The sequence below is a fragment of the Selaginella moellendorffii genome, unplaced genomic scaffold (assembly GCF_000143415.4).
Source record: "Selaginella moellendorffii unplaced genomic scaffold, v1.0 SELMOscaffold_7, whole genome shotgun sequence".
In the NCBI taxonomy this organism is placed as follows: domain Eukaryota; kingdom Viridiplantae; phylum Streptophyta; class Lycopodiopsida; order Selaginellales; family Selaginellaceae; genus Selaginella; species Selaginella moellendorffii.
The window spans coordinates 572,550-598,967 of NW_003314268.1; positions in this window are offsets into that span (position 1 = coordinate 572,550).

A 26,418-nucleotide genomic window follows, 5' to 3' on the forward strand; every position below is an offset into this window, starting at 1 on the left:
ATTGTATTAATATTAAAAGACAATTCTTTGAGAGGATTTGCATTATACTAGAAGTGTTACAACATGTTACAACATGTTATTGGAAGTCTACGAAGTTGTTTTATTAATAAGGGGAAAGTAAATATTGAATGGGGACTTGGGCTCCACCTAGACTCGGAGCAACTGAGCCAATATTAAAAGGATGGAAAGAAATTGGACAACGATGACAAGGAGAAGAGAGAGGTGAAGCAGTGGCAGGGGGAGGAGAAGTGATTGAGTAGACATTTCCTTGTTTAAAATAAAATGGTATGTGCCTCAATGCAGTTGAATTTTGTTATATTTATATACTATATAAAGGTTTGGAAACCTTATTTTACAAGTGGGATAATGACAATTCCCACTTTAACGAAATAGAGCTTCCATTAAGATTCTAGCTCAAGAATTTATAATCAAGCACAAGACTTCAACACCGTACTACCCTCAAAGCAATGGTCAAACAGAGTTTACAAATAAGACATTTAAGAATATCCTTAAGAAAATCGTGAAGATAAATAAAAAAGACTGGGATGATCACATCCACAACACTCTATAGCATATCAAACCATATATAGGGTTTCAACAAATTCGACATAAGTCGCCTAAAGCATAAAAGCTTTGACACCACTCAAGTACATCATCACTGCAAATGGCAATATATTATGAGATCAACTAAGAAAAATCAATCAAGAGAAAACTACCAACACTAGAAAAGCTTGACAAAGAAGACTATAAATAATTTAGACACTTGATGCCATTCAATCTTGAAAAAAAACCAACCATGATAGAAAAAAAAGACTAAAGAAAAATAAAGAAAATGATCAAGTACTCTAGTTTGGAGGAAACATTGAGAAAATTGACTCTAAAGTAAAGTCAAGATGGGAAGGACCATTCCTCATCCAAAAATTCAAAGCTTCGGGAACAGTAGCAATCACAACACTCGATGGCAAGCATCTCTAAATTGTTAACCTCAACAAGCTCAAGAAATACTAATTGTATGACTCAAATATCATCAACAACAACCTTGAAGCTCTATTTCGTTAAAGTGGGATTTATTCAGTAAAATGGGACTAGGTACAAATTTTTAAGTATTTGAAAATGACGTGAAATTATATGTTTTTTGTCCAGGGGCTAGACATATCTGGGGCATGGTGACTAGCGCGGTGACTTTGTGTCCAGACTGAGTCCATCTGGTAGTCAAGATTATGACTTTGACACTCAAGATTACAATCTTGACAATCAGGATTCAAGAAGAAGTGGTAGTTGCCACTATGTAGAAGTAGTTAAGAGTGAGAGTTAACACTTGATCTTTATCCCTTATCTCTATTGTACTCTTGCCTATCACCAATGCACATCCATTTACTCAAGATTTAGAGTATTTTAGTGATGTCAAGTCTATCTTTACTTATGACCTCTTGCATAAGCCTTCTTGGGAATTGAAGTTCTCAGATTAGTTTCTAATTAACTTGTGTGTTTCAATAGTTTTTTTTAGAGAAAGAAATACAGTATTAACACAAAAACAATTACATCAAAAGCCCTCTAGTTTTTCTGCAATCATAGCAGTAAACCATCGCAACTAGTTCTTCACCAAACTCTCTCTCACATCTACAGCAAAATCATAGCAACCTGACTTCACTAGAATCTTTTAGTTTTCAATGCCACACCCCATCAATAAAGATTTGCGATACTTAACACTACTAACTTTGTTCACAATATAGACAAGCTCATGCCACTCTCTATCCAACCAAAAAAACTAATCTAATACCAAGCTACTCAAGGAGTAATAACAAGGTTCCCCAAAAAAGAATTAAGCATTATAACCCAAGTCTTCAATAACAAACTTAAACAAAAATTGTTTAGCACTTCACTACTATCCATCCCATGACTCACCATTTATAAAACTATCATATTTAATATGCATCAAATCAAGGACTCTTGATTGCATGATGTGAATATAAATAATGAGTTCACACCTTGTTGCAAATTATCTCTCTAAAAAAAATTTGATTTACATGTTTGATCCTTCGTTTCTGACAACTCTCTTTTCGGACTTAATTTGATTAAACCTCAAGCTTGCATTAGCATTGCCTTCAATCCAGTCTAAAAAAAGTTTATGAGAGAGCACATAATGACTACTTAAACCAATCTCTATAGTCTTAATTGATCCACTTATAATTATGCATAGGAAGGATTCATTAGTGACGTATTAAATAGCTATGGATTAGCCTATTCACCACTTATAGCAAATCTAAGGAAGGTTTACTTTTACCCATAATACATGGAACAACTCATGGAACCACTGATTAGCCAACATTAATCTTGCCAACTAAAGTGTAACTTTAAGTTGCTAATGTACCTCACTCACAAGCCCAAGTGCAAACTCGTACAAATGGAACATTTCATATACATCTTATGAGCCCAAGCGCAAGTTTATACAATCTAGTATGAAAAAGTAACTAAAATGTAAGTGATTAAATTTTCTATTTTACTTTAGTCACCTAACCACACCTTCGACCACTTGGAGGAGTTTCACTCACAACTTCCATAAGTCTTATTTCGGACTTAAGGACTTGCTAGCCCTGTAAATGACATCTATGCCACTTATCCTTTGCACTTGGTCCAAGTGCTCCACGTGTCCGATCCCATGACTGACACCCAAATCAGCCCATTACGCTAAGGCCATGCTCATTCACTTTTGTCACCCTAGTGGTCCAAGACCACCTGTATCACAGACCCGTCTCTCAAAGACTAAGTAATTTGTCAATGAGTGGTCATCCCATAACCACATCTTAGCATCTTTAAAATGTTAGAAAATATGGGGAACACCCTTCCCCAATATCCCTTCTTCAAATCCCACTAAGTCTCCATCCACAGCCATGCTTACCAACACTACCACTCAATCAAGGTTTAAAGGCCAAACCACTAAGTCCCACCGACCTCTGGGACTCCCTCACCATGACCATATCCTTAGTCACTACATAAAAGGGTTATTCTTCTTCCTTTCCACAATCTGGGACTTTAGGATGACATTGTCACAAATGTGACTTTGGGTAGTGAAAGTTACTTGTTGGCTAGTCCTTTTGGATATTCTTTCCTTACTACTACGATGACAGGAGGTTGGTATTGCTAGACCCTTTATTAGTCTTTGCCTAAGCTAGTTGAGAAATTGATCATCACATGTGCACTTAGACCGGAAGGGCACATATGATGACCAGTTTCTCAATTTTCCCGGGAGATCGACCATTCAATCTCCTGGGGGAGCTAGAGCCAGCTTTTGAACACTTTACCAAGCTACCCCACTTGTCTGTCCGTATTCACTTTAGCCTTGGACTCCTCAGTGGATATATCATCACCTAGCACGTGAGTATAACTTTCCTTGGTCATACTAGCCTTTCCTAGCCAAACTAGCTCCACCAGAGTCTTCCCCCTACTATACTTTTGGAGCTCACCACACCCCCTAGGGTCTAGGAGATGAATGCTTTGACCTTTTACCCTCGGACTTGGACTCAGACTCGGACTCAAACTCGGTCTCAGACTCAGACTCAGTCTCGGACTTGGTCTTGGTCTTGGTCTCAGTCTCGATCTTGGACTCCATCTTAGGTCTCTCTCAAACTCTACCTCGGAGTCCGTCTCGAATCCATCTCAGACTCCACCTCAGACTCCATCTCAGGTCCATCTCAGACTCCATCTTAAACTGCATCTTGGGTCCATCTCAAACTCCATCTCAGACTCCATCTCAAACTCCATCTCGGACTCCATCTCGGACTCCATCTCAAACTCCATCTCGGGTCCATAATGACTCCATCTTGGGTCCATATTGTACTCTATCTCAGACTCCATGTCAGACTCCTTCTTGGACTTCTTTTCGGACTTGTTCTTGACACTTTTATGTGTTATGACACTTGCCATATATCAGTCCTTCTTGTGTCCTTCTTTTAGAGACTCATTCACCAATTGCTTCGAGCTCATCTCTCGAGCACTTTGTTTGGAGTTCCACTTCTACTCTTGACTTTCCAAGTTGGAGTTTTTAGTCCAAATATGTTACATTTGTTGGACTTCCACTTTGGCCACTAACATATGGCACCATTTCCTACTCCACTTTGGGGCTTAGGGATTTGTGTCTCACATAAAATCCATACTCAAGGAACGAATGCAAAGTCATAACACCCAAACGTGTACCCACTTGGGTCATCGTTTTCATCTTTATATATGCAATAAGACTAGTTGCCCAATCACATTAGATAGTACTTGCTGAAACTCATCCTCTGATACCAAATATAGCATACGTGGTTTTCACCCTTTATCCTCTAGTGATTTACTATAAGATAACCATGAAGTGGAACCTAAACCCTCAATATACCACATGTTACATGCCACGTGTCCAAGGACAGTGGAGCGAAACTTAAATTTTAGGGCCTTAAGCCACTAAATGAAAGAATGGAGCCAAATTCCCAAGCTTGCAACCAAGGAGCAAAGGAACTAAAGCACGGAGTAAGTCCTGAGTGTTCAACCCAAGAGCAAAGGGACAATAGCACAGAGTGACATTGAAATAGTCCTAAAGTATCTAACATCCCAATGCTAGAACTAGCATGCAAAATAGAGCCAAACAGAGTTTGGCACTATTTCAACATATTGGTGGCCTAACACAAGGATATCACTAATTAGCATGGTATGGAACTTAGGCTTAAACCCAAACCGGATGCAAAACAAGGATAGATACGGAAGCGAGAGCTATACTATATTATAAATTGGTTAGCCATTACCTACCCACTAACCCACTATCCCTACTATGCATTTGGAACACCGCCCCCCCCCCCCCCTCCCCCCCCGCTCCACCGTCGATACGTATTCTAAACTTTGCCTATGGCCTCAATTGTCTACACCAACATTTGTGCTCTATACAAGTATCAACAGCTGGGACCAACACTTTGGACATTAATTTTAGTACATTTATCATACCATACTGGATTGATAAATTTTAGTTTTTGCCCAATATGTTTAAGCTTAACCTATGCAAGTACTAGAATGTGTCAATAGCCTTGGCAGTCTACTTGATACTCTAGTCTCTCAATAAGTGATATCTAACAAAACTAACGAGCTTCTTCCAAGTCTTTAATCGATTTGCAGAAGCAAAGCTTGGATCATCTCTAGAATTTTTAAACTTAATCTCTACAATCTCAACACTTCCATCATTGTCCTCAGAGTTACTAATTTGAGACCTTCCTCCATCTATAGATCTAGATATACCTACTGTGCTCACACTACCTTGGCTGAATGCTACCTTGGGGCATTGCTCAGTAGCACTAGAAGCTCAATTGGCTGTTGCAAATGCCTGGGCTCTTATAAAAAAATGAGGCATAATCCCCTTGACAAGCTAAGAAAACCTAAATCTGGCATGGCTAGGAAGATCAGTATATTTCAATATTAAGTGCAGACGTGCCATTGATGTAGGGGTTGATGTGGTGGCTGCCGTATAGGCTCAACATTGGCCTATATTGTTAATATGTAAAAAGGAGCATCATACATTTTGATTAATGTCAGCTTGAAGATGTCCTTTGAGGAAATTGCTTTTGACAAATCTATTGCTTGAGCCTATCTATAAGACAGGTCTTTTTGTTCCAAGAACATTAGTGACAACAAAAGTTGTAAAAAAAGTTGATGATATTCTGTATTTTGTGAAACACCACTGAGAGAACATATAATATCCTTCCAATTTTTTGGGTAAGAAGAATCTTGTAAAAAACACCTATCAGCTCACTACAAGACAAATATAAAGGCATGGGAGGTACATGTGAACCTTTCACCCTGGGCAAACTATAATTACCATTCGTCTACTCTATGGCTCTTGATTTCTTCATTGGTGGTGGTAAGCTCTCTTTCCTTTTTGCATTAGATTCTGTTACAATTGTTTTCAGTTTTCAAATGCCTAAAGTGATATTGATTTAGAGGTGACACTATTGCAAACAAGTAGAAATTATTGGGGCTCATATTGCATGAAGTATCTCACTGCTACAACTCATAACAATTTTTGGTTGCCTCTAATACTTGTCTAGTTTGAAAGAAAAGGTGAGATTCCCTTTTCATGTTCTGGTACCTATGACAAGATGCTAGACATGAGCTTCTCAAGTGAAATGGGTGCTCACACTTAGTCAGCTAATGTGAAGTTTGCTTTTTGTTCTTTCCATGTCATAATTAAGTTTAGTGATTTCAGTGGGACATTAGAAAAGGCTTGACACTTGGAAGAAAAGCTACTAGCTAGTTTGATGGACTTTATTGCTTTGAACTATAATTTTAAAGGTATGACAATAAGAAAAAAATGTTTCTTTTGGTAACACATAACAGATTCCTTTCTTTGATGTCCTCCAATTGGCACCTAACTAAAATCATAGGATTGAATGCAAGTCATCAAAAGAGAAGAGCCTTTAACTTTACCGAACTTGCAAGTCTAGGTCCTAGGGTCATGTTATTGTTTGAGATATTAAAATAATGCAAAGGCATTATAATATGTAAAGATGACTTTAAATATTACATAAAACATGATTATGTGTATTAGAATTCCATAAAACTTTATTTGGGTAATTTGCTTCATAAATGACTAAATTACAATCATTCTGAACAGTAAAATATGTTGGTAAAAAGCATTCAAGTTTAGGATTGCAATACTTATCTGAAGACCATAATACTTCTTTATTATATCTTAGAACTAAGTTTCCATTATTCTGCAATTTTAAAACACAGTTAAATATATTTTTAAAAGAATATGGTGTTTCCCAAATCTTCTTATCTTTTGAATATAAAATAAGAATACAATCAATTTTTAAAATTAGTACATTTATACCATTAGGAGAGATTAGAAAGTTATCACTATAAATAATTTCATTAGAATATAAAATACTAAATTTTATTTGGCAATAAACTGAATTTATAACAAAATCAATTGTGTTTGAAGATGTTGATAAAGAATTAGAATCATCTGTTATTAAATTATATTTTAGTATATACTTTGTACCTTCTTTCTCAAAAGAGCCTGCACAGTTATAGTTTATATCATCAATATAAAAAGCTAATAAATTTCGAAAACCTTGTATTATTTTTTCACCTTTAATAGTTACACCTGTATTTTCAACGGAACAATGGTCTTTACATTGAATAAATACTGAAACAATTCCTTTTGAAGTACTAACTTCAGTGCCATCTCCATAAGTTGCTGAATATATATCATTAATTTTAATTTTATCTAATAACTTATAAAAAGCTGTAATAATCTCACCAATATCATATATATTTAGATATCCTACTCTTCCAATTTTAGGTTTCCTTGGAGAAACAATTGTATTAAACTGTAAAACTAATATAGTTATGATAAGTATATTTTTTATTAACATAATTCTTGGAAAGTATAAGGAACAATTAAAAAATTTTATATTTGTAATTCATTTAATATTACATATATTATGATAGCATAGAATACTAAAATGGGCATATCGTTCTAGACAAAAATCCTGGGTTATATATAAAAGCTAAATTGAATCCTATTCAACCATTATCGAAACCTTATATCTCCTTTTCTTAAAATAATAAAAAAGAATGAAATATATCAAAATCTAAAATAAAGGTCATTTAATTTCTCATAAAGCATGAATACCATGAACTTTTAAAGTGTTATTATGGTCTAAGTTATAGTGTATATCAACAAGAATGTCAATCTTTTTAAAAGGGGAGTATGTTGTGGGTATTGAAAGTTACTTATTAATTTATCCTTTTAGATATTTTGTTTTCTGTCAAATTAGTAGTGGATTGGTACTTCTTGAGTCCCTCTTTTCAAGTGTTAATAATCGAGGTTTAACTTAAAATATTATCAATAAATATAAGATAAGAATTTATATAAATATTTAACTGAGTAAATCACTTTTGCTATGTTATGGGCTTTGTAGAAACCCTTATGTTAGTAACTCCATTTTTCAAATGATAGCCTATTATTTTTCATGGCATTTTCACTATCATGTCTTGAATTCCTACTTTTATTTGTCCCATTTATTATTATAAAAAGAATTCAGATCTAATTTAGAGAGTAGAGAGTGTCTTAAAGACTATATTGTTATTCTTGTGTCTCAAATCATATTTGGCACACTTTCTGTTTAATGATTTTAGGAGATAGCTATAAAGGATAAGTTCAAACAAAGTTTTTATAGGGTTGGAATATAATGCTTCAAATATTTTGTCGTAAGTTTATTCGGCTTTCCCCTATAAATTTACTATATACCACTATTAATGTAATAAATATATTATAAAATAATATTTTGTTATTCCAAAAATTAAGCTCTATCCAATGCAAACTTGCTCAATGGTGGACATTATTCAATTATTCCATATGGAGCAATGATCGTCTTTTGATTACACTTGAGATGTAATTAAAGAAAACACTTATATACATATAGAGATGTATAAACACTTGGATAGGGAGGATTTGCAAGAGGTATTGGCATTTAGGGAGATGTTTATATTTAGGCTTATAGATAATATTAAGAATAAGTTACCATCTTTGTGTGGATGATAAACATTTGTGAAAGTGTGATGTATCCCTAGCCAAGATGTCAAGATGTGAAATGCCTTAGCTATAAATATAAGACCATTATCTAAGATAATTTGTTTTAAACAAGAATGTTGAAACACCACTTGAAAGTATCTAATAACAATTATACTAGCAAGATCACCAACTTCCATCCAACAAGTAAAGTAATTGGAGGCAATAATGATATACTCATTATCAATAGTTGACCATAGAAAAGGCCCTAGTATATCAAATGCCACCAACTCAAAAATGGATAGAAAATTACAATTAACTTCAATTATCTTTCCACAACACGAGAGTTAATATTACGAATTTGGCATCAAATAAAGTTATGCACATACCAGACAACATCTCATTACATTTCCAGCTAATAGAAAAACTTACATAATTTCTTAGTCAAATGACAATATCTTATATGTCTACCTAGAATAGGAAAGTGATGGTCGTATGGAGAAAGTGTGAAATAAAGGTTGAAGCCACCACTAGCCATAAATGATGATTAGTACTAGTGCTTATAAAATAAAGAAAGTCGTTCTTAAGGTGATATTGAAAGTGTAAATATTGAAATGGTAAATCATCAACAGGTGATACAAGATTCTCAAACTCATTATAAAACTTTTAAATCCATGACTCAACCTCATCCTCGTCTCGGATGTTCATCTTTAGGGCTCTAGTCAATGTAAAACTTATTAAAACCCTAGGGTGATGGAGTGGAGGAGGCTATGCATCAAAGATGTGGATGGATTGGAGGTGTTGTCTGCTCGCGTGCCCCCGATGGAAAGCCCATAGGCAACATACTTCAATCGCTCAAGAGGTTAGGGTATAAGGGAACTCTTGAGTCAGCGGATTTGAGCTTTATGAACCTCGTTAGGAGAAGGTAAATCCTTCTCTATACCTTATGGATATTAAATATCAAGTACAACAACCATCAACAACATAGAATCCTTACCCAAAAAAATCTATTGATGTTGGAACAATAAATTTGTTAAGAACATGAGAAAAGAGTGAAAAAAAAAAAGAGGAGATCGAGAATGGGTATTACCATCAACTATAAAACTAAATCCCTATATAATGAACAACTTTGAAATTATGTATTTAAATCTTTAGAGCCTACCGAACAATACAACTACCTAAGTTCTTTTACTTTAATAATGAATTAATCATACCTTCTAGTAATATTCAAAAATCATATAACTATGCATGAAGCTTTTTGAAACCTTAAATTATTACTAGACATTCCTTTTCTATTGTAGACTAGTTGATCTTTATTGGTTGTAATATATGCAATAACATGATATTGACTAAGCACACTTTTGTTTTTTTGCATCAACACACCCTCAAAATAGATATCAGGAGCATTCATGTTAAAAATGAAAAATCAAGTGTAATTAAGATATATTAAAACTAAAGGAGTTATCAATAGCTTTTTGAGATCTATAAATGCTCACTTACAATCCTTGACTAGATGAAAGACAATGTTAACAACTTTATTCATAATGGTGAAGTGTTGCAAAGAACCTCATCCATCATTTATTAGAAAGTTTTCAAAGCATTATTCAAATTAAACAGTGTAAGATACAAATCCCTAAGCCCCAAAGTGAAGCTAAAAGGGTGCTACATAGTAGTAGTCAAAGTGAAAATCCAACAAGCGTAACATATTTGGACTAAAAGCTTCGACTCCAAAAGTTGAGAATAGGAGTGGAACTCTGAACAAAGGGCTCGAAGAATGAGCACGAAATAATTAGTGAATAAGTCTTTAAAAGGGGATATAAGAAAGGCTGACACATGACAAGTGTCATCACACATGGAAGTGTCAAGACGGAGTCCAAGAAGGAGTTTGAGATGGAATTCAAGAAGGAGTTTAAGGAAGAATTTGAGAAGGAGTTCAAGATGCAGTTTAAGATGGAGTTCGAGAAGGAGTCTTAAATAGAGTTCAAAAAAGAATCTGAAATAGAGTCCAAGAAAGAATCAGAGATGGAGTCCAAAAAGGAGTTTGAGAAGGAATACGAGATGGAGTCTAAGGAGTCTGAGAAGGAGACCGAGATGGAGATTGAGACTGAATCCAAGTCTGAGTGTGAGTGCGAGGGTGAAAGCCCAAAGTGATCATCTCTTAAACCCTAGGGGGTTTGATGATTTCCAAAAAGATAGTAAGGGGAGGACTCTAATAGAACTAATTTGGTTAGGGAAGGCTAGTGTGACTAAAAAGGGCTATACTTATGTAGTGGGTGATGATATAACCACTAAGGAGTCCAAGGCTAAAGTGAACATAGATGGACAAGTGAGGTAACTTAATGAAGTGTTGAAGACCAAGCTTTAGCTTCCCTGAGAGATCAAATGGTTAATACTCCCAATCCAAGTGTGGGTGGTATTACCTACTTGGATACCTGGGGTGGCTCATCAAAACCTTGCTCTAGATGGCTAAGGGCAGAAGATGTGTAGAGTACTATGAGGCTCACGTAGGGCCATAGTGTTTCGAAATATTATCCTAAAGTCTTAGATTGTAAAAAGAAAGAGAAGCAATCCTCTTACATAGTGACTAAATGCATGGTCATATGGTGAGAAAGTCCTAGAGGTCAATAGGACTTAGTGATCATACTTTCAAGCCTTAACTCAATAGCGGTGTTGATAAGCACTACTATCAAGGAGTGGGACTTAGTGGGGACCAAAGAAGGGGCATTAGGGAAGGGTGTTCTTTATGTCTCCGAACATCCTAAAGATGCTAAGGGGTGGTCAAGGAGTGACCACTTAACGAATGGCCTAGTCTATGGGAAACAGATTTATGGTATAAGTGGTCTTGGATTACTAATGAGATAAAAGTGAATGGACGTGGCTTTAATGTAATAGATTGATATATCAATGGTACCTTTGGGTGTCTATGTTGGGTTTGGACACATGGAACACTTGAACCAAGTGCAAAAGTAGAGTGGTATATTGCCATTTATAGAGCTATCAAATCCCTAAATTGGGAATAAAACTTATAAAGGTTATGAGTGAGATTCTTTCAAATGGTTAAAAGTGTGGTTAAATGATTACAGTATAATGAAAAATTTAATCCCTTAGAGTGTGGACCACTCTTGAGTTCATGAACTGAAAAGTTGAGCTTACGAGTTAAGCTCAATTTTCAATTGTGGTTTAATACAAATATTATAAATTTTAAAAAATAAGGTTATAGAAAAGCTAACTTAATAGTATATTTTCATAACTCTCTACATTTCATATGGATAAAACTATTTTAGTGGAGGCTTCTTGTCCAAGAATTTAAATATTTACTATATGTTATTATAGGTAAGTTTGTCAAACATAAAATAAAATGGTTCTAATATTGGTAGCTTCAAATCTTGAAATTTTTCTTCTCAAAGTAGTAATTTAAAGATTAGGAGCTGCAATATTCATCCCATTGCACAACACATCTAAACCATATGAAAGACAAAAAAAGAGGATAATGAGAATAATGATTATATATTGGAGATAAACACAATAATAAAGGGTGCAATAATTTAGGTAAAAAAGAATTCCCTCCTATTTGTTTTAAAAAATTGCAATTTCATGACTTTCAAGAAATGCCCTATATTTTTTCTAGCTTTTGGTGAAAATAGTGGCAACAATGAGTACAATAGCATATACACTCTTGCAACATATTGCAATATCATAGCCTCAAACTACTATGAAATATGTTTTAAGATGGTAAAGACAGAAACAAAGACACACTAATATTACAGATAGTATTGTAAAAAGAAAATTGTAAGTATATTAAATGAAATATGTTTTATTATTAATTATATAAAGTATAAAATGTATATATTACCGATAGAGAATAAATATCAATAGTCTTGAAGAATATTATTAGCTCCAAAAGTCTTACAATTTAGCAGTAGTAAGGCTTGCTTGATATATATGAATATCTATTTTAGGATCTTAGTGTAAAGTGTTGATGAAAATGTATTATATATATATATATATATATATATATATATATATATATATATAGATAGATAGATAGATATGCCTTTCTATGTTTCTTGCACTTAGTAAAGTTTGGATATGTGCAAGAAGGAAGTATTGAATAACAATTATGTATTCTCTATTTTCAAGTTTGACAATGTGCAATATCTTGAAACAAAGTGGTACTCAATATCAAGCCTGTGAGAGCTTTTTGCTCTAAGATTTATACCAATATTTTCACCAATAAAGAAAAACTACACTTTGAGTGAACAATTTTCATACCACTAATAGAAGTTTGGGAATTGTACTCCATAGATGTGCAACGAACCACTTTCTCAACTACAGTTGCCACTTCTTGAGCTGGTGGAATCACCTTCCTCTTTATCCTATTGTGTAACATCTCAACAAAAGGCCCTATTTCTAGTATCTTTTTTCTTCGAATGCTAATGCTTTTGAAGACTGTATATATCAAATCTAATAAACATATTTTATACAAACTTATCTTCCTTTTCCCTGCATCTGAAGAATGCTAGCTCTAGTGCTTACTCTTGGAGAGATTCACAAATTGGGGTGTATGCAAAATACTCAAGTGGTTGGTTCTAATGAAAAAGGCAACAAAAATAAAGAAGAAATAAAAAACCTCACCTCTTCCAACCACTCTATTCCAAGAAAGGAAGAAGTAAATGGTCTTGTAAATGACATAGTATAAAGGAGAATTCTTGCAAAACCAACACTTGAATCCAATAATAATGGTGTTATGGGCAAAAGGATTAATTGTAAACCCTTTAAAAAATATAGAATTTTTATAGTCATTTTGATTATATACTTCATCCATGCAATACAAATGCCTACCATAGTGAACTATAAATATTGTTCTTTTAAAATGCTGGAAGTGTGAGGTCTTGATCTTGCACTAGTTTAAACATTCTACTTGGTCTCCATCTCTTTTCGTTTGGAACTAATGCTATTGATAAAAGCTAGTACATCAAAGAAGATATTGTTATTGTAGTAGGATGGAAACTCACTCATGGGTCTATACAGAAATAAGTGTATGTTGACTAAGAAGTGGGAAAAGTAGAAAGCATTACTAATAACTTTGAATATTACTGAAGATGGAGCTAGTGAATTTGGGGTTGACATTGGTATAACTTTTCCACTTGAATTGGACAAAGAGGAGAGGATAATGATTAACACTTTCTTCACATTCACTTTGGATGAAACACTTTGATTGGAGATCCAAAAACTTGAATCTCCTTGGACTTTGAATTCTGCAAATTTTATTGTTATCCACCCTTGCCCACACTAGAAAGAAGAAACACCAAGTAACAACTATACTGGTGTTGTTGTGGATCACAACGTCCAAAAAAATAAAGCTAAGATGAAGATCAAAATAGTGACATAAAAATCTTTCAGAAACATGGCTTTGAGAATAAAACTAGTGGGTGATCTCAAAAATGTAGAAGAAACCTTTTCATTCTTCTTTATAGGATTTAGAGTTTTCTATCTCTCTTATGCTACTTATAAAAATCTATAGTGAAACATAAATTGAGATTTAAGGAGAGCAATAAGAAGAATAACAACAACATATAAATGAATTTAAATACTACAGCATATCTAATATGTGTAAGTGTGATAGTATTATCATGTGTTCTACTGTCTATTGCATATACACAAATCCAAGAAAAGGTTTTCAACACATGAAGTTTGATTATTAATGATGATGTTAGTGGAAATTAAAAGTGACTCAATAGGATCCGTTGACATCAAAAACAATGCCACTAAGAGTAAGTCATTTTTTTCCTCCTTCTCCCCCTTGTAGTACCGATCACTCAACAATGCCTCCTCACATGCTGCCACGCCACCACCTCCATGCTCGCTGTGTGAACTTGCTGTGCACCACATTGGTCAAGCCGAGAGCCTCGGCACATAATGCAGGCCGTGCTAGCTGGGACTGTGTGCAAGCCAAAACGGGCAGGACTGTAGTGTGGGCCAGGTCAGGCACTGTTCTGGCTGGGCCAAGCACCACACGAGCCAGCCCATCTCACCCGCCACTGCTCAAACTTGGCATGCCATTGTACTGGCAAGCTTGCACTAAGCTGGGCATGGGCTACGCTGGGATGGCACACCATACAGGGCATATGGGCTGCAATGGTGCACTGGGAGGGGTGGGCAAGGTGCCACACCCATTGGCACCCATGCCTGGTCCCGCATGGTGCTGGGTGCCAACTAGGCCAAGATAGTGTGCCACACAGGGCTGGGACAGTGTGCCACATGGGGCATGTGGGCTGCAATGTCTCATTGCATGGGCCATCCAGCAGCTGCCCATATCTGGTACACTAGTGAACTGGTAGATGTGGGCTGGGAGCTCAACTGGGCCTAATATGCTAGCAAACCAATGAATGCAGCTAAGTTGGCCTTGGGTGTCAAGTCAGCCTAGGCTGGGCTTGCCTGAGTGCCCCGCTGGAGTGGTGGGCCTAGCTACTGCCTCCCACAGCTGGCACACTAGTATACTAGTGGATGACCATTATGCAAGCGGGCATGGGAGCCACAAGAGGTGGGTTGGGCATGTTGTCTGGGCTTGCCCAAGTGGTCCTCCTGGTCAATATTCTGGTGTATTGGTGGATGCTGGCGAGGCTGGGCACTCTATAGGGTGGACTTTGCTGCTTGCATTTCTTATGCATTTTTTTTTTTTTATAATAAGTTTTTCTTGTTTTTAGAAATAAAGACAACTACAAAAGGATAAGGATGTTGGATTAAAGAGAATAAGATATGAGGAAGATTGAGGTTTAAGATGAGACTAATTTGACTTTCAGATTGAGATTTCCATAGCAACAACTCTGCCATCCACATTGCCAGCTCCACTACCAAATCAAAGACACCATTTAATACCATTTTGCGTGCAAATGCTGGATATAAAGAGTTGGTGCTCATGGGATTGTATCGAACCCTCCTTTCGTAGTGCAATGGGCTTGAAGTTCGGCTCCAAATGTGTGCTACATTTGGTATCATTATCATTTGGTATCATAAACTAGTATTATAGTATAGGAACCACCGAGATCACTATAGTTGGAAAACATAGGATTTACTATCCAACAAAATTCAATAACTAGTGTATCATCAAGAAAACTCAATGATAAAACTTAACTATCAAATATTGTAGATAGTATGCTAAACAACTTACCAAAGACAACTAAAAGAACACAAAGTATCATTGATTAACAAGCATAATGTTTGCGAATGTATCACCCAAATGTAATAACATCCTAATCTATTAGAATTAACTCGAGTAATAATCAACAGAACAAAATGAATGTGGCAAGACCAACAAACACTCATTCATGCCAACTATCACAAAAGCCAATCTAAATATATCTCAGTCAGCAATACGAAAGAACTCAAGTTGCTTAAACAAAAATGTTAGCAACATCCTACCGATGTTTTAAACCCAAGAGGTCAATCCAAAGCAAACCACAAAGAATATATGGTATTATGGATAGCCATAAGTCATCAAAGAGAATAACTAACCATTATAATAGATTATCAATCATCCTATCAATGAAGAGATGCATAATCATTATTAAATAAGGAATCCACCATCCCAAAGAATAGCAAATCATTCTATATCAACAACAATTAAGAAAAACTTTTGACAAGGATAATCAACTATCTTAGATGATAGTCAATCATCACCAATGATTGCCAGATGCAAATACGAGTTTTAATATTGAAGCTAATAAGCCAAAATGCCTTCCCCAACAACTTCTAACAAATTGAACAATAAGCATAAAACTCAAAGAACCAAAAGCTCGAAGAAGCCTATACGTAAGTCTTGCTTAACAATGATCACAAATCTTGTATGAACTAACTTCAAAGTTAAAGAAGAAATCATGGTACAACCTATAATATCCCTCTCAACACATCCATAAGCTAAACTTCACATCGGGCTTTGAGGCTCACACCGGGAGCAAGCTTCGCCGACCGGCAGCCAACATCTATGCAAAGTTAATGAAAAGCATTTTTGCATCAATTTAAAAGCTAAGCATAATAAAGATATACTCAACAAATGACCACCAAACTAATCCTTTATGAATCCATCTATAATAAGACATAACTCACTTTATAACAAGCACAAAAAGAACAATCAATAATCAATACCCAATGCAAATCTAATAAAAAACCAACATCGTCAATATTAGTCACTAATTCTTCCTCTTGTAAGGTTAGCATAATCCATGATTGAATCACATTTCAAGGAAAAACCAAAGCTCAACCTCTACTAAGCAATCTCATCTAGAACACAATTAACTTAAACTTGCCACTTAGCTTGTTTAAATGTTAATATAGTTGCTAACTAATAAATTCACAAATACTAATAACACAAAGCTACAACCAAATATCTTCATCAAGATTAATGAAACTCAATATCAATCCTAAGGAGAGACATTTCATTTCATTCGAATTTCGATATCAATATTGTTAATGACAAGGCATCATTTCAATGCCATTAACACTAGAACAAAGCTAAAAGAAAACAAGAGTGAATCACCACTCAAACTTTCTAGCAACCATGCTAACCACTGTCAAAGATATTTTATTTTTCAGTATTCGAAACTAAATCTTTAGCAAAACTCAGTTACAGATAACACATCATCAAAGAGTGATTCACCACGTCCAAGACTCAATAAAATCCAACACTACAGACTAAATATAACCAAATGATATTAACAAAGGAATCGGCATGCCAACATGGAAAAACCATGCAAGCCATGACACGATCCTCTACAACACCATTTGGTAAAGCAAATCTATCACTACTAAATCATCATTAAGTGAAGTAAGTGTTAATAGTCCTTGACAAAATCTACAAGCAATCACTAGTTGCAAAGCAACTAACAATCACTTTTCAACTTATCTTTCACAAGACCCAAGCACTAAACTCATGTCATTGAGTCATACACTTGTCCAACATGAACGTAATACCCCAGGTAAAAGATAAAGGTTCATGGACAAGCACGAATTAAATGACCACTCGAATCCAACTCACCAACACATTTAGTCAATAGTTCTGAGCATGTCTTGAAGAGGCTAGCTATGCATAATTAACACTTAATCAAAACTAAAGTGAAGATCATGATATAAACTCATATTAGTGCACAACCTCTTCATAGACAAAGCTATAGTACGGGTACTAGCATCCCAACCTCAAACAACTAAGTTAAACATCACCACCTTCAACTAAGACATAGGGCCACCAAGACCAAGTCAAGATTAGTGAAAGCTCATTACTCTCATAGAGTTTAATGAAATGCAAGATGCAACTTGCCACCTAGCATAACACTACAAAGAAAGGCACAAAGGTCACATTTCTAGAAAAGTGCAATAGCCACTTTTCTACACCAACTTCAGACTTTATCTAACTCAATTGCATTAGCGTCAAAAGTTAACATCCCTTTCGGGTCATATAATACAAACTACCTACTAACATTTAAGCCAACTAAAGTCAATTCTAACCTCTTCATTAGTTTGTATTTATTTATGAAAATAGAATGGTTTTCGAGCAAAGTGATCAACAGATTAGCCATTGGAAAAGCTTAAGAAAATTTGTGAAATTTTTTTTTCCATCCTAGAGAAAGAATAACTTGCAGTCCATGAATACGAACTTTCAAGACTCAATCAACTTCCTCCTACTAACAACTTCACATAAGTTCACCTCAATTTAAATTCTCATGACCCAATAGCATGTCTAAGCATCAAACATTTTTGCCCATATATTCAACATTAAATACCAACATCCACAAAATGCAAAATAAACATCCAAGACTTGATCATGAAGACCATATCTTTAAATATCCACATTGCACTAACACTTTTCTTTAATCACCTTTAAGATCCAATGCGAAGCCAAAACACTAATAAGAAAAATGATAAAATTCTTCATCATTTGAAACAACAATGCCACTTCTACTAATACAAGTGTTAGCGATGTCAATGCCTCAACTATATACTTTCTTCATCCAACAATCTACTCTAAGTGCTAACGGATAAATCAACAAGCTATAGCAAATGAATGCTCCTTATGGGCAAACCCTCAAGGAAATAAAGTACTAGCTTAGCATATCATGGATCACCATTGAGAACTTAGTCAAAGCTACTACAATGCTACTATGTGCAAGTAAACTAGTTTCACTATCAACTACTTTGGGGTTGATCATCGTTTAACCAAACAACTTCGTAAACATATTGCTCATTATCACATAGATATAATATAAAAATCATAATGACTTGATCATTAATCAAGCAACATCTCGAGTAATGCCCATGTCACTACTGCAAAGGTTTACGTGAGTATCAAGTGTCAACTTAATTCGATAAAATGCAACATAAATGCCATACCCCACTGATAACACTCAACATCACTAACTTTTGTTCATAACACGGACAAGCTTATGTTATTCTTTTTCTGACCAAACTTAAAACTAATTCAACATCAAGTTACTCAAGGAGCAATAACAAAGTTCTCTGGAAACGATCTGAGCATTGTAACCCAAGTCTTCAATAGCAAGCCTAGACAAAGTGGTTTAGCACTTCACTGCTATCCATCAATTAACTCACCACTAGTAAGACCATTATTCCCAACATGCATCAAAATAGCGACTCTTGATTGCATGATGTGAACATGAGCAATGAGTTAACATCTCATTGCAAATAATCTCTCTAAAAAGATAAGATGATTTATATATTTGATCCTTCATCCCTGACAACTCTCTTTTTGGACTCTACTTTGACCAAACCTTAAGCTTGCTTTCACACTGCCTTCAGTCCAATCCAAGAACAGTTTATGAGAGAACATGACAATGACTACTTGAACCAATAGACTAATCCCTATAGTCTTGATTGATCCACTCATAATCATGCTTAGGAAGGATCCGCTAGTGCCATGCTAAACAATTACAGACTAGCGTATTTGCCACTCATAACAAACCTAGGGGAGGTTCACTTTCACCCACGGTACAAGGAACAACTCATAGAACCACTGATAGGCTAACATTAATCTTGCTAACTCTAAGTGTAGCCTTGAGTTGCTAATATGCCTCCCTCACGAGCCCAAATGCAAACTCATGCAAACAAAACATCTCACATCCATTTTATGAGCCCAAAAGCAAGGTCATACAATACAATACAAAAAGGTAACCAAAATCTCTACCTAAGGAACAAATGCGAAATCTTTACACCCAAACGTATACCCACTCAGATCATTGTTTTCATCTCTGCGTATGCAATGAGACTAGTTGCCCAATCTCATTGGATAGTACTCGCTGAGATGTATTCTTTGATACCAAATGTAGCACACGTGGTTTTTACCCTTTATTCTATGGTGATTTACCATAGAATAACCACGAAGCAAAACCTAAACCCCCCATATGCCATGTGTCATATGCTATATGCCACATGCCATGTGTCCAAAGGACAGTAGTGCAGAACCCGAGTTTCAAAGCCTTGGGCCACTGAACGAAAAAACAGAGCCAAACTCCTAAACATGGAGCCAAGGAGTGACGGAATCAGACCACAAAGCAACTCCCTACCATACAACTTAAGGAGAGAAGGGACAAGAGTATGGAGTGATTGGAACAGTCTTAGAGCATCCAGTATCCTAATGCTAGGACTAGCATGCAAAATGGAGCCAAACAGAGTCTAACACTATTTTGGCATACCAGTGGCCTAATGTGAGGATATGAGTACTCCACAAACTAGCATGGTATGGAACTTGGGCTTAGACCCAAGCTGGATGCAGAACAAGGACAAGCATGTAAGTGGGAACTAGACTATACCTTAGGTTAGTCAACTATGCTTGATCTACACACTATCCCTATTATACATTTGGAACCCCCTATATCCTTCGCCCCCCTTGAGGAATATACACTTTGGGTTTTCACTTCAAATCTCCCTTAGTACCCTGGGACAAGTTTGAAACTCACTAAATATGGAATGTCCTTAGATTGTGAATTTGGACATGGACGAACACAATTGTGTTCAGGACAATCTCTACATTCTATAAATATGCCAAATGAGTAAATCTAGACACTTTCTATAATTAGCATTTGGGAATGAAATGAGACTAACGCAAAGGGCATGATAGCAAAGGTGTTTAGCAAACACAGTAAGCTATCATCTAATGATATTGAGAGACTAATCTCAATATGTGAGGGTTTTTGTCACTAGTCAATGCAAGACATAATGAGACAGGAACTCCTTACCAAGCTAAGTATGCTTAGCTTATAGCACGTAGAAATTCTGTCCTTATGCTCGTCTGGTGAACTTGAAATGCCCAGTTAACTCCACTAGCACAAGAGGGACTGATAAAGGGTCCAACAATACTGACCTCCTGCCATCGTGGTAGTAAGGAAAGAATATTTAAAAGAACAACCAATAGATAATTTTCAATATCCAAAGTCACATTCGTGACATTCCAATCCACATCCACCCTCATTTCTACCACCACCACTATCATTTCTGCCACACCACCATTGCCACCACCACCACCATCACCACCATTGCCACCACCACCAACATCACCACCATTACCACCACCACCGTCATCACCACCACTAGTGCCATTGCAACTATTGTCATCACTGCTATTGTGCTACTGCCACCACCTCAAATGCCACTACTCTTAATATATTTGCAAAATTTGGCAGAAACTAACTACATTATAGAGTAGTTATCACCACCACCCCTAGTGCATAAAGGGGGTGTTGGGCCCAAGCTGGGGGCTAGATTTGATAATGGTGCTATTGAAAGTGTAGTTAAATTTGAAAGAGAAGTGGAGCTACTTGAATATGTTATGGACAAACACTTTCAAGAGATGGTTTTAAAAACCAAAGCAAGGCCAGTTGAAGGTGTTCTTGCAACCACAGCAGCCAGCTCAAGGTGGCTACCAAACATTTTACTTCAATCTTGAGCATACAATTTGGTGCTTTCTGATAAGCATTTTGTCTACATAGTAGATCTTTTTGGGCGATTAGAGAAGGCCATTCACATAATTCTAGAGTATCTCAAGTGGGAAGGCCTGGGAGACATGATTCAAGAGATCCCACTATATCAATTCACCCAGACAAGCCTTGGGGTGGTCACTCTTATATAACTGTATATATCATCTGCATGTACGGATTGGGGTTATTTTGGGTGCAAACCATATGTATACATATAGGCCTCAGGGTTGAGTTTAATTTGAAATTTTTTGTATGTATGGGTAGGGGAGGAGGCGGAACTCATCAAGGGCTCTCTACAATAGCAGACTATAGAGGGCAATAGATCTCAGGTGCAATAGGTATGAAGCGTGATATTATTATGTATGTAGAGGATGCGGATCAAAAGAAGCCTGTGATGTTTTATACAAAAATAACAGAATATTCTATGTATATATAGAATTGAGATATTAATAGTAAGATTTGAAAAAATGCATATATGTAAGGGTATGGGGCAAAGTATGAACAACAAAAAAAGTATACTAGGCCCCCTATTCTAAACTTCCAGAACGCAGATAATATATAATGCTTATAAAGAGTGACCACCCCGAGAGACATGGTATGTTTCACCTCACTTTGTCAACATGGACATTTATAATTTTTACAAATAGAACAACATTGGGACAAATATAGGTATATTCTTTGTTTCGGTCTTCAAGCCAAGAATGACAAATACCCTCTTGATTTCACATAAAATCTAGAGGTTTTGGGATGACATTTGGAAAATGAAGTCTTGCAAATTTGATAATATACTTATAAGCCATCCCGAGACTCAATAATTTGGGCATTATCGATGGGAATCATTATTGGTATGCATGGATGAAGTGCATTAATGAATGCTTCTAAGACAATCTTATATATCACATCAATGTTTTGGTTGGATATATACACAAGAGAGGATCTTTGGATATGGCAAGGCTTATGATAACGTGCAACATAATTAATGCATAAGTATTTTTCCCTCTTCAATCACTTTTAACAATTTGAGTTTTGCAAGTGTAGTGCATATGGTTTTCACCCTCTATCCTAGGGTGTTTTACCATAGGATAACTATGAAGCAAAACCTAAACCCTCTATGCCATGTGTCATATGCCATGTGCCACATATCACATGTCCCCAAGAATAGCAAAATAGAACCCAAATTTCAAAGCCTTGGGCCACTGAATGAAGGAACAAAGCCAAACTCCTTAGCTGGCAACCAAGGAGTGAAGGAACCACTCTTAAGCGTACAACCTGAGGAATGAAAGAACAAGAGCACAAAGTGACATTAGAACAATCCTAGAGCTTCTAACATTACAGGGATATAGAGAGAGAAGTTAGAGGCCCCAACAAAGAAACCAAACCCATTGGTAAGGTTTAGATAGACTATTGTAAACAGATAGTTAGAATTGTTTATATTGTTATGCCTTTTTAAACAGAATAAGGAACACTAACAAAGAGGCGAGCAATGTGACCAATTAATAGTAGCTACCCCATGACTAAAGATTTCACTATACACATGAAGTGCCAAAGCCAATCTACCTATACTGGCCCAAATTCAAAGATCAATAAATGGACAATATCAAAGTCAAAGACAATGATATCTGAGAGACCAAATTATCAGTAAATAAATCTTAAATAAGAACACAAAAGTATTCCAAGTAAATTATCATCTGATAAACTAGTATTAGAGTATATGAACCATCAAGATCATCATAATTGGAAAATATAGAATTCACCATTCAACAAAATTTAATAGCCAGTGTATTATAAAAAAAACTCAATGATAAAGCTTAACTATCAAAGATTACAAATAGTATACTGAACAACTTATATAAGATAACGTAAAGAACACAAAGTATCATCGATTGGCAAGCAAAATTCTTGTGGATGTATCATTCAAAGAAAATAACATCCAATCTATCAGAACCAATTATAGTATCAATCAACAAAATAGAATGAATGTGCTAAGACCAACAAACACTCATTCATGCCAACTATCATACTAGTCAATTTGAATAGATCTCAATTAATAATACAAAGGAATTCAAGTTGTTTAAGCAAGCATCAGCAACATCCTACCAATGTTTCAAACCCAAGAGACCAATCTAGAGAAAACTACAAAGAACATATGGTATCAAAGCAAATGGCACAGGTATGATTTCCATTGATTAGTGGCTACTTAAAAATATAATATACCCTTGAGCAAGGTATATTTCTACCCTAAATTTGAAATCATATGTATTGGACAACCATATGTACATCCTTCCTCTTGGTGGAGCATCTATAAATGAAGGTATCCACTGTGGGATTACAGTATTGATGGATGACTAGTTGCCTCATATGGAATAGCTAGTCTACACAATAGAAAAATTGGTAAATTTAGTATGGAAATGGAGGTGTTAGTTTCACTTAGCTCAGTAGAGGTTGTTAGTCAATAGTCAATGAGGACATTAATATCTCTGAGAGGGGGGTGAGTGTAGTATATGTGATCATGGGATGAAATTTAGATATATTATCAACGTAGATTTTTGGAACCTTGGGGAATAAATGAGGATAAAATAGTCACTAAGGGCTCTCTCATCAAGTAATTGCCCCCTTTTCCAATTGGTTTAAGAAGAGAGAGATAGAATTTGTTACATGTCCTATAGGCAAAGGCATATTACACTTTTGTAAGCTAGGTGACACATAAAGTAGCAAAGGTGGTAAGTAACCTCTTTACCTAACACAAATCGCTACCAACTCAAACAACTTCCAGCCGTCACTGATAAGAAAATGACTAACAGAGTTATAACTCATTTAAGTTATGAATACTGTGAACTTTTCTTAAAGTTGTTTCCTTGGCAGTGTTCTAAACTAGAATGTGCATCGACGAAGATGTTGATCTCCCCTAAGGGGGAGAGAGTGTCATGAATATGGCTATGGGTCTACGGGTCATATCCATGGCACTCTCTCCCCCTTAGGTAAGTGCTAACTAGTGTTAACTATGCTAACTAGTGCTAACGTTATCTATCGGCTAGTCCCCCTTAGGTAAGTGCTAACTATGCTAACTAGTGCTAAAGTTATCTATCGGTTAGTCCTTTCGAATATTCTTTCTTTACTATCACAACAGCAAGAGGTCGGTATTGCTAGTCCCTTTTTCAATCTTTACCTAAGCTAGTTGAAAATTGGTTTTTGCATGTGCACTTAACTAGATGAGCATAAGGATGGAATTCCTAAGTGCTATTAATCAAACATATTCGACCTAGTTAGAGAAACTCATTTATTGACTTGCACTTGCTAATGTTGGGAACCCCCATGATATTGAGATTGGTCCCTCAATATTCACTAAATGATAGCTTACTGTATTTGCTAAACACCCTCACTATTATACACTTTATGTTAGTTTCGTTCAATCTTAATTGTTATTTATGGAAAATGTCTAGATTTGTTAATTTGGCATATCTATAGAATGTAGAGATTGACCTAAACACAATGGTGTTAGTCTCATATCCAAATTCACAATCTAGTGCCATTCTATATTTAGTTAGTCCCAAAGACTAACTCTTGGTACTAAAAATGGTAAAGGTGAAAGCCTAAAGCGTGCATTCCTTAGGGGGGGGAGGGGTGGGCTTGTGGGCAGTTCCAAATATAGTAAGGATAGTGGGTAGGTTGGGCATGGTTGACTAACCTAAGGCATAATTTAGCTTCTATTTACATGTTTGTTTTGTTTTATATCTGGCTTGGGTCTAAACCCAAGTTCCACACCATGCTAACTAGTGGAGTACCCACATCCATACATTAGGCCATAGGTATGCTAAAATAGTGCCAAATTCTATTTGGCTCCGTTTTGCATGCTACTCTTAGCATTGGGATGCTAGAAGCTTTAAGACTATTCCAACTTTGCTTCATGCTCCTATCCCTTCATACCTCAGATTGTACATTCAAAAGTCACTCTGTGCTCCAGTTCCTTCGCTCCTTGGTTGCAAGCTAGGGAGTTGGCTCTATTCCTTAGTTCAATAGCCCCAAGGCCCTAAAACTTGGGTTTCACTCCACTATCCTTGGGGACACATAGCATATGGCATATGATATGTGGCACATGAAGGGTTTAGATTTTGCTTTGTGGTTATTCTATAGTAAAACACCATAGGATAGAGGGTAAAAACCACATGTACTACAGGAAGCTAGGATAGTTTGTACTACAAAAGCAAAGCCTAGTGTATGAATCCAATTTTCTTGCCAATCTCGATAAGGATGCAATTTGCAACCCCTATGGTGACAATTGAGCATCACTTATTTAGCATTAACAAAATCATCAAAATGCCAATAGATAGTACAAGATTCTAATGGCTTTTATGATAACCATGTTGAGTAAGGTATGTTCTCAATATACTTCTTGTTACTAAATGTTTGTATTGTCTTCAGTCGTTGGTGAAGGTTAGGTAAGACATATATGCATAATTTCATCGAGCTGAAAATAATGAAGAACTTTTCGAGCATTTAGTTGTAATTGACACGAAAATCAACATCATAAAGAAGACAAAGGTAAAGAAATTACTTAATGTGGCCGACCCTCGATGCCCAAACAAATGGTTTGATATCATAATAAAGATTGTATGTCATAAAAATAAGTATTGTGCATGTTTACTTGAAGGTTACTCACAAATATTATTTCCTAATGGGCATGACTTCAGATGAGTTTCTTTACAACATCTTAAAGTCAAAGCTTACATATGAGGAGTAAATAAACATTCTAAATGACCTCAATAGTATACTCAAGGAAAGAGAAAAAGGTTTTGACAATACAATGGAGATTGTGATAAGGAGGATTGTCTACATTTCACAAACTATATATAAAAGGAGATGTTTCTAGTCCTTTATAGAGGATGATCCTAAGCAATC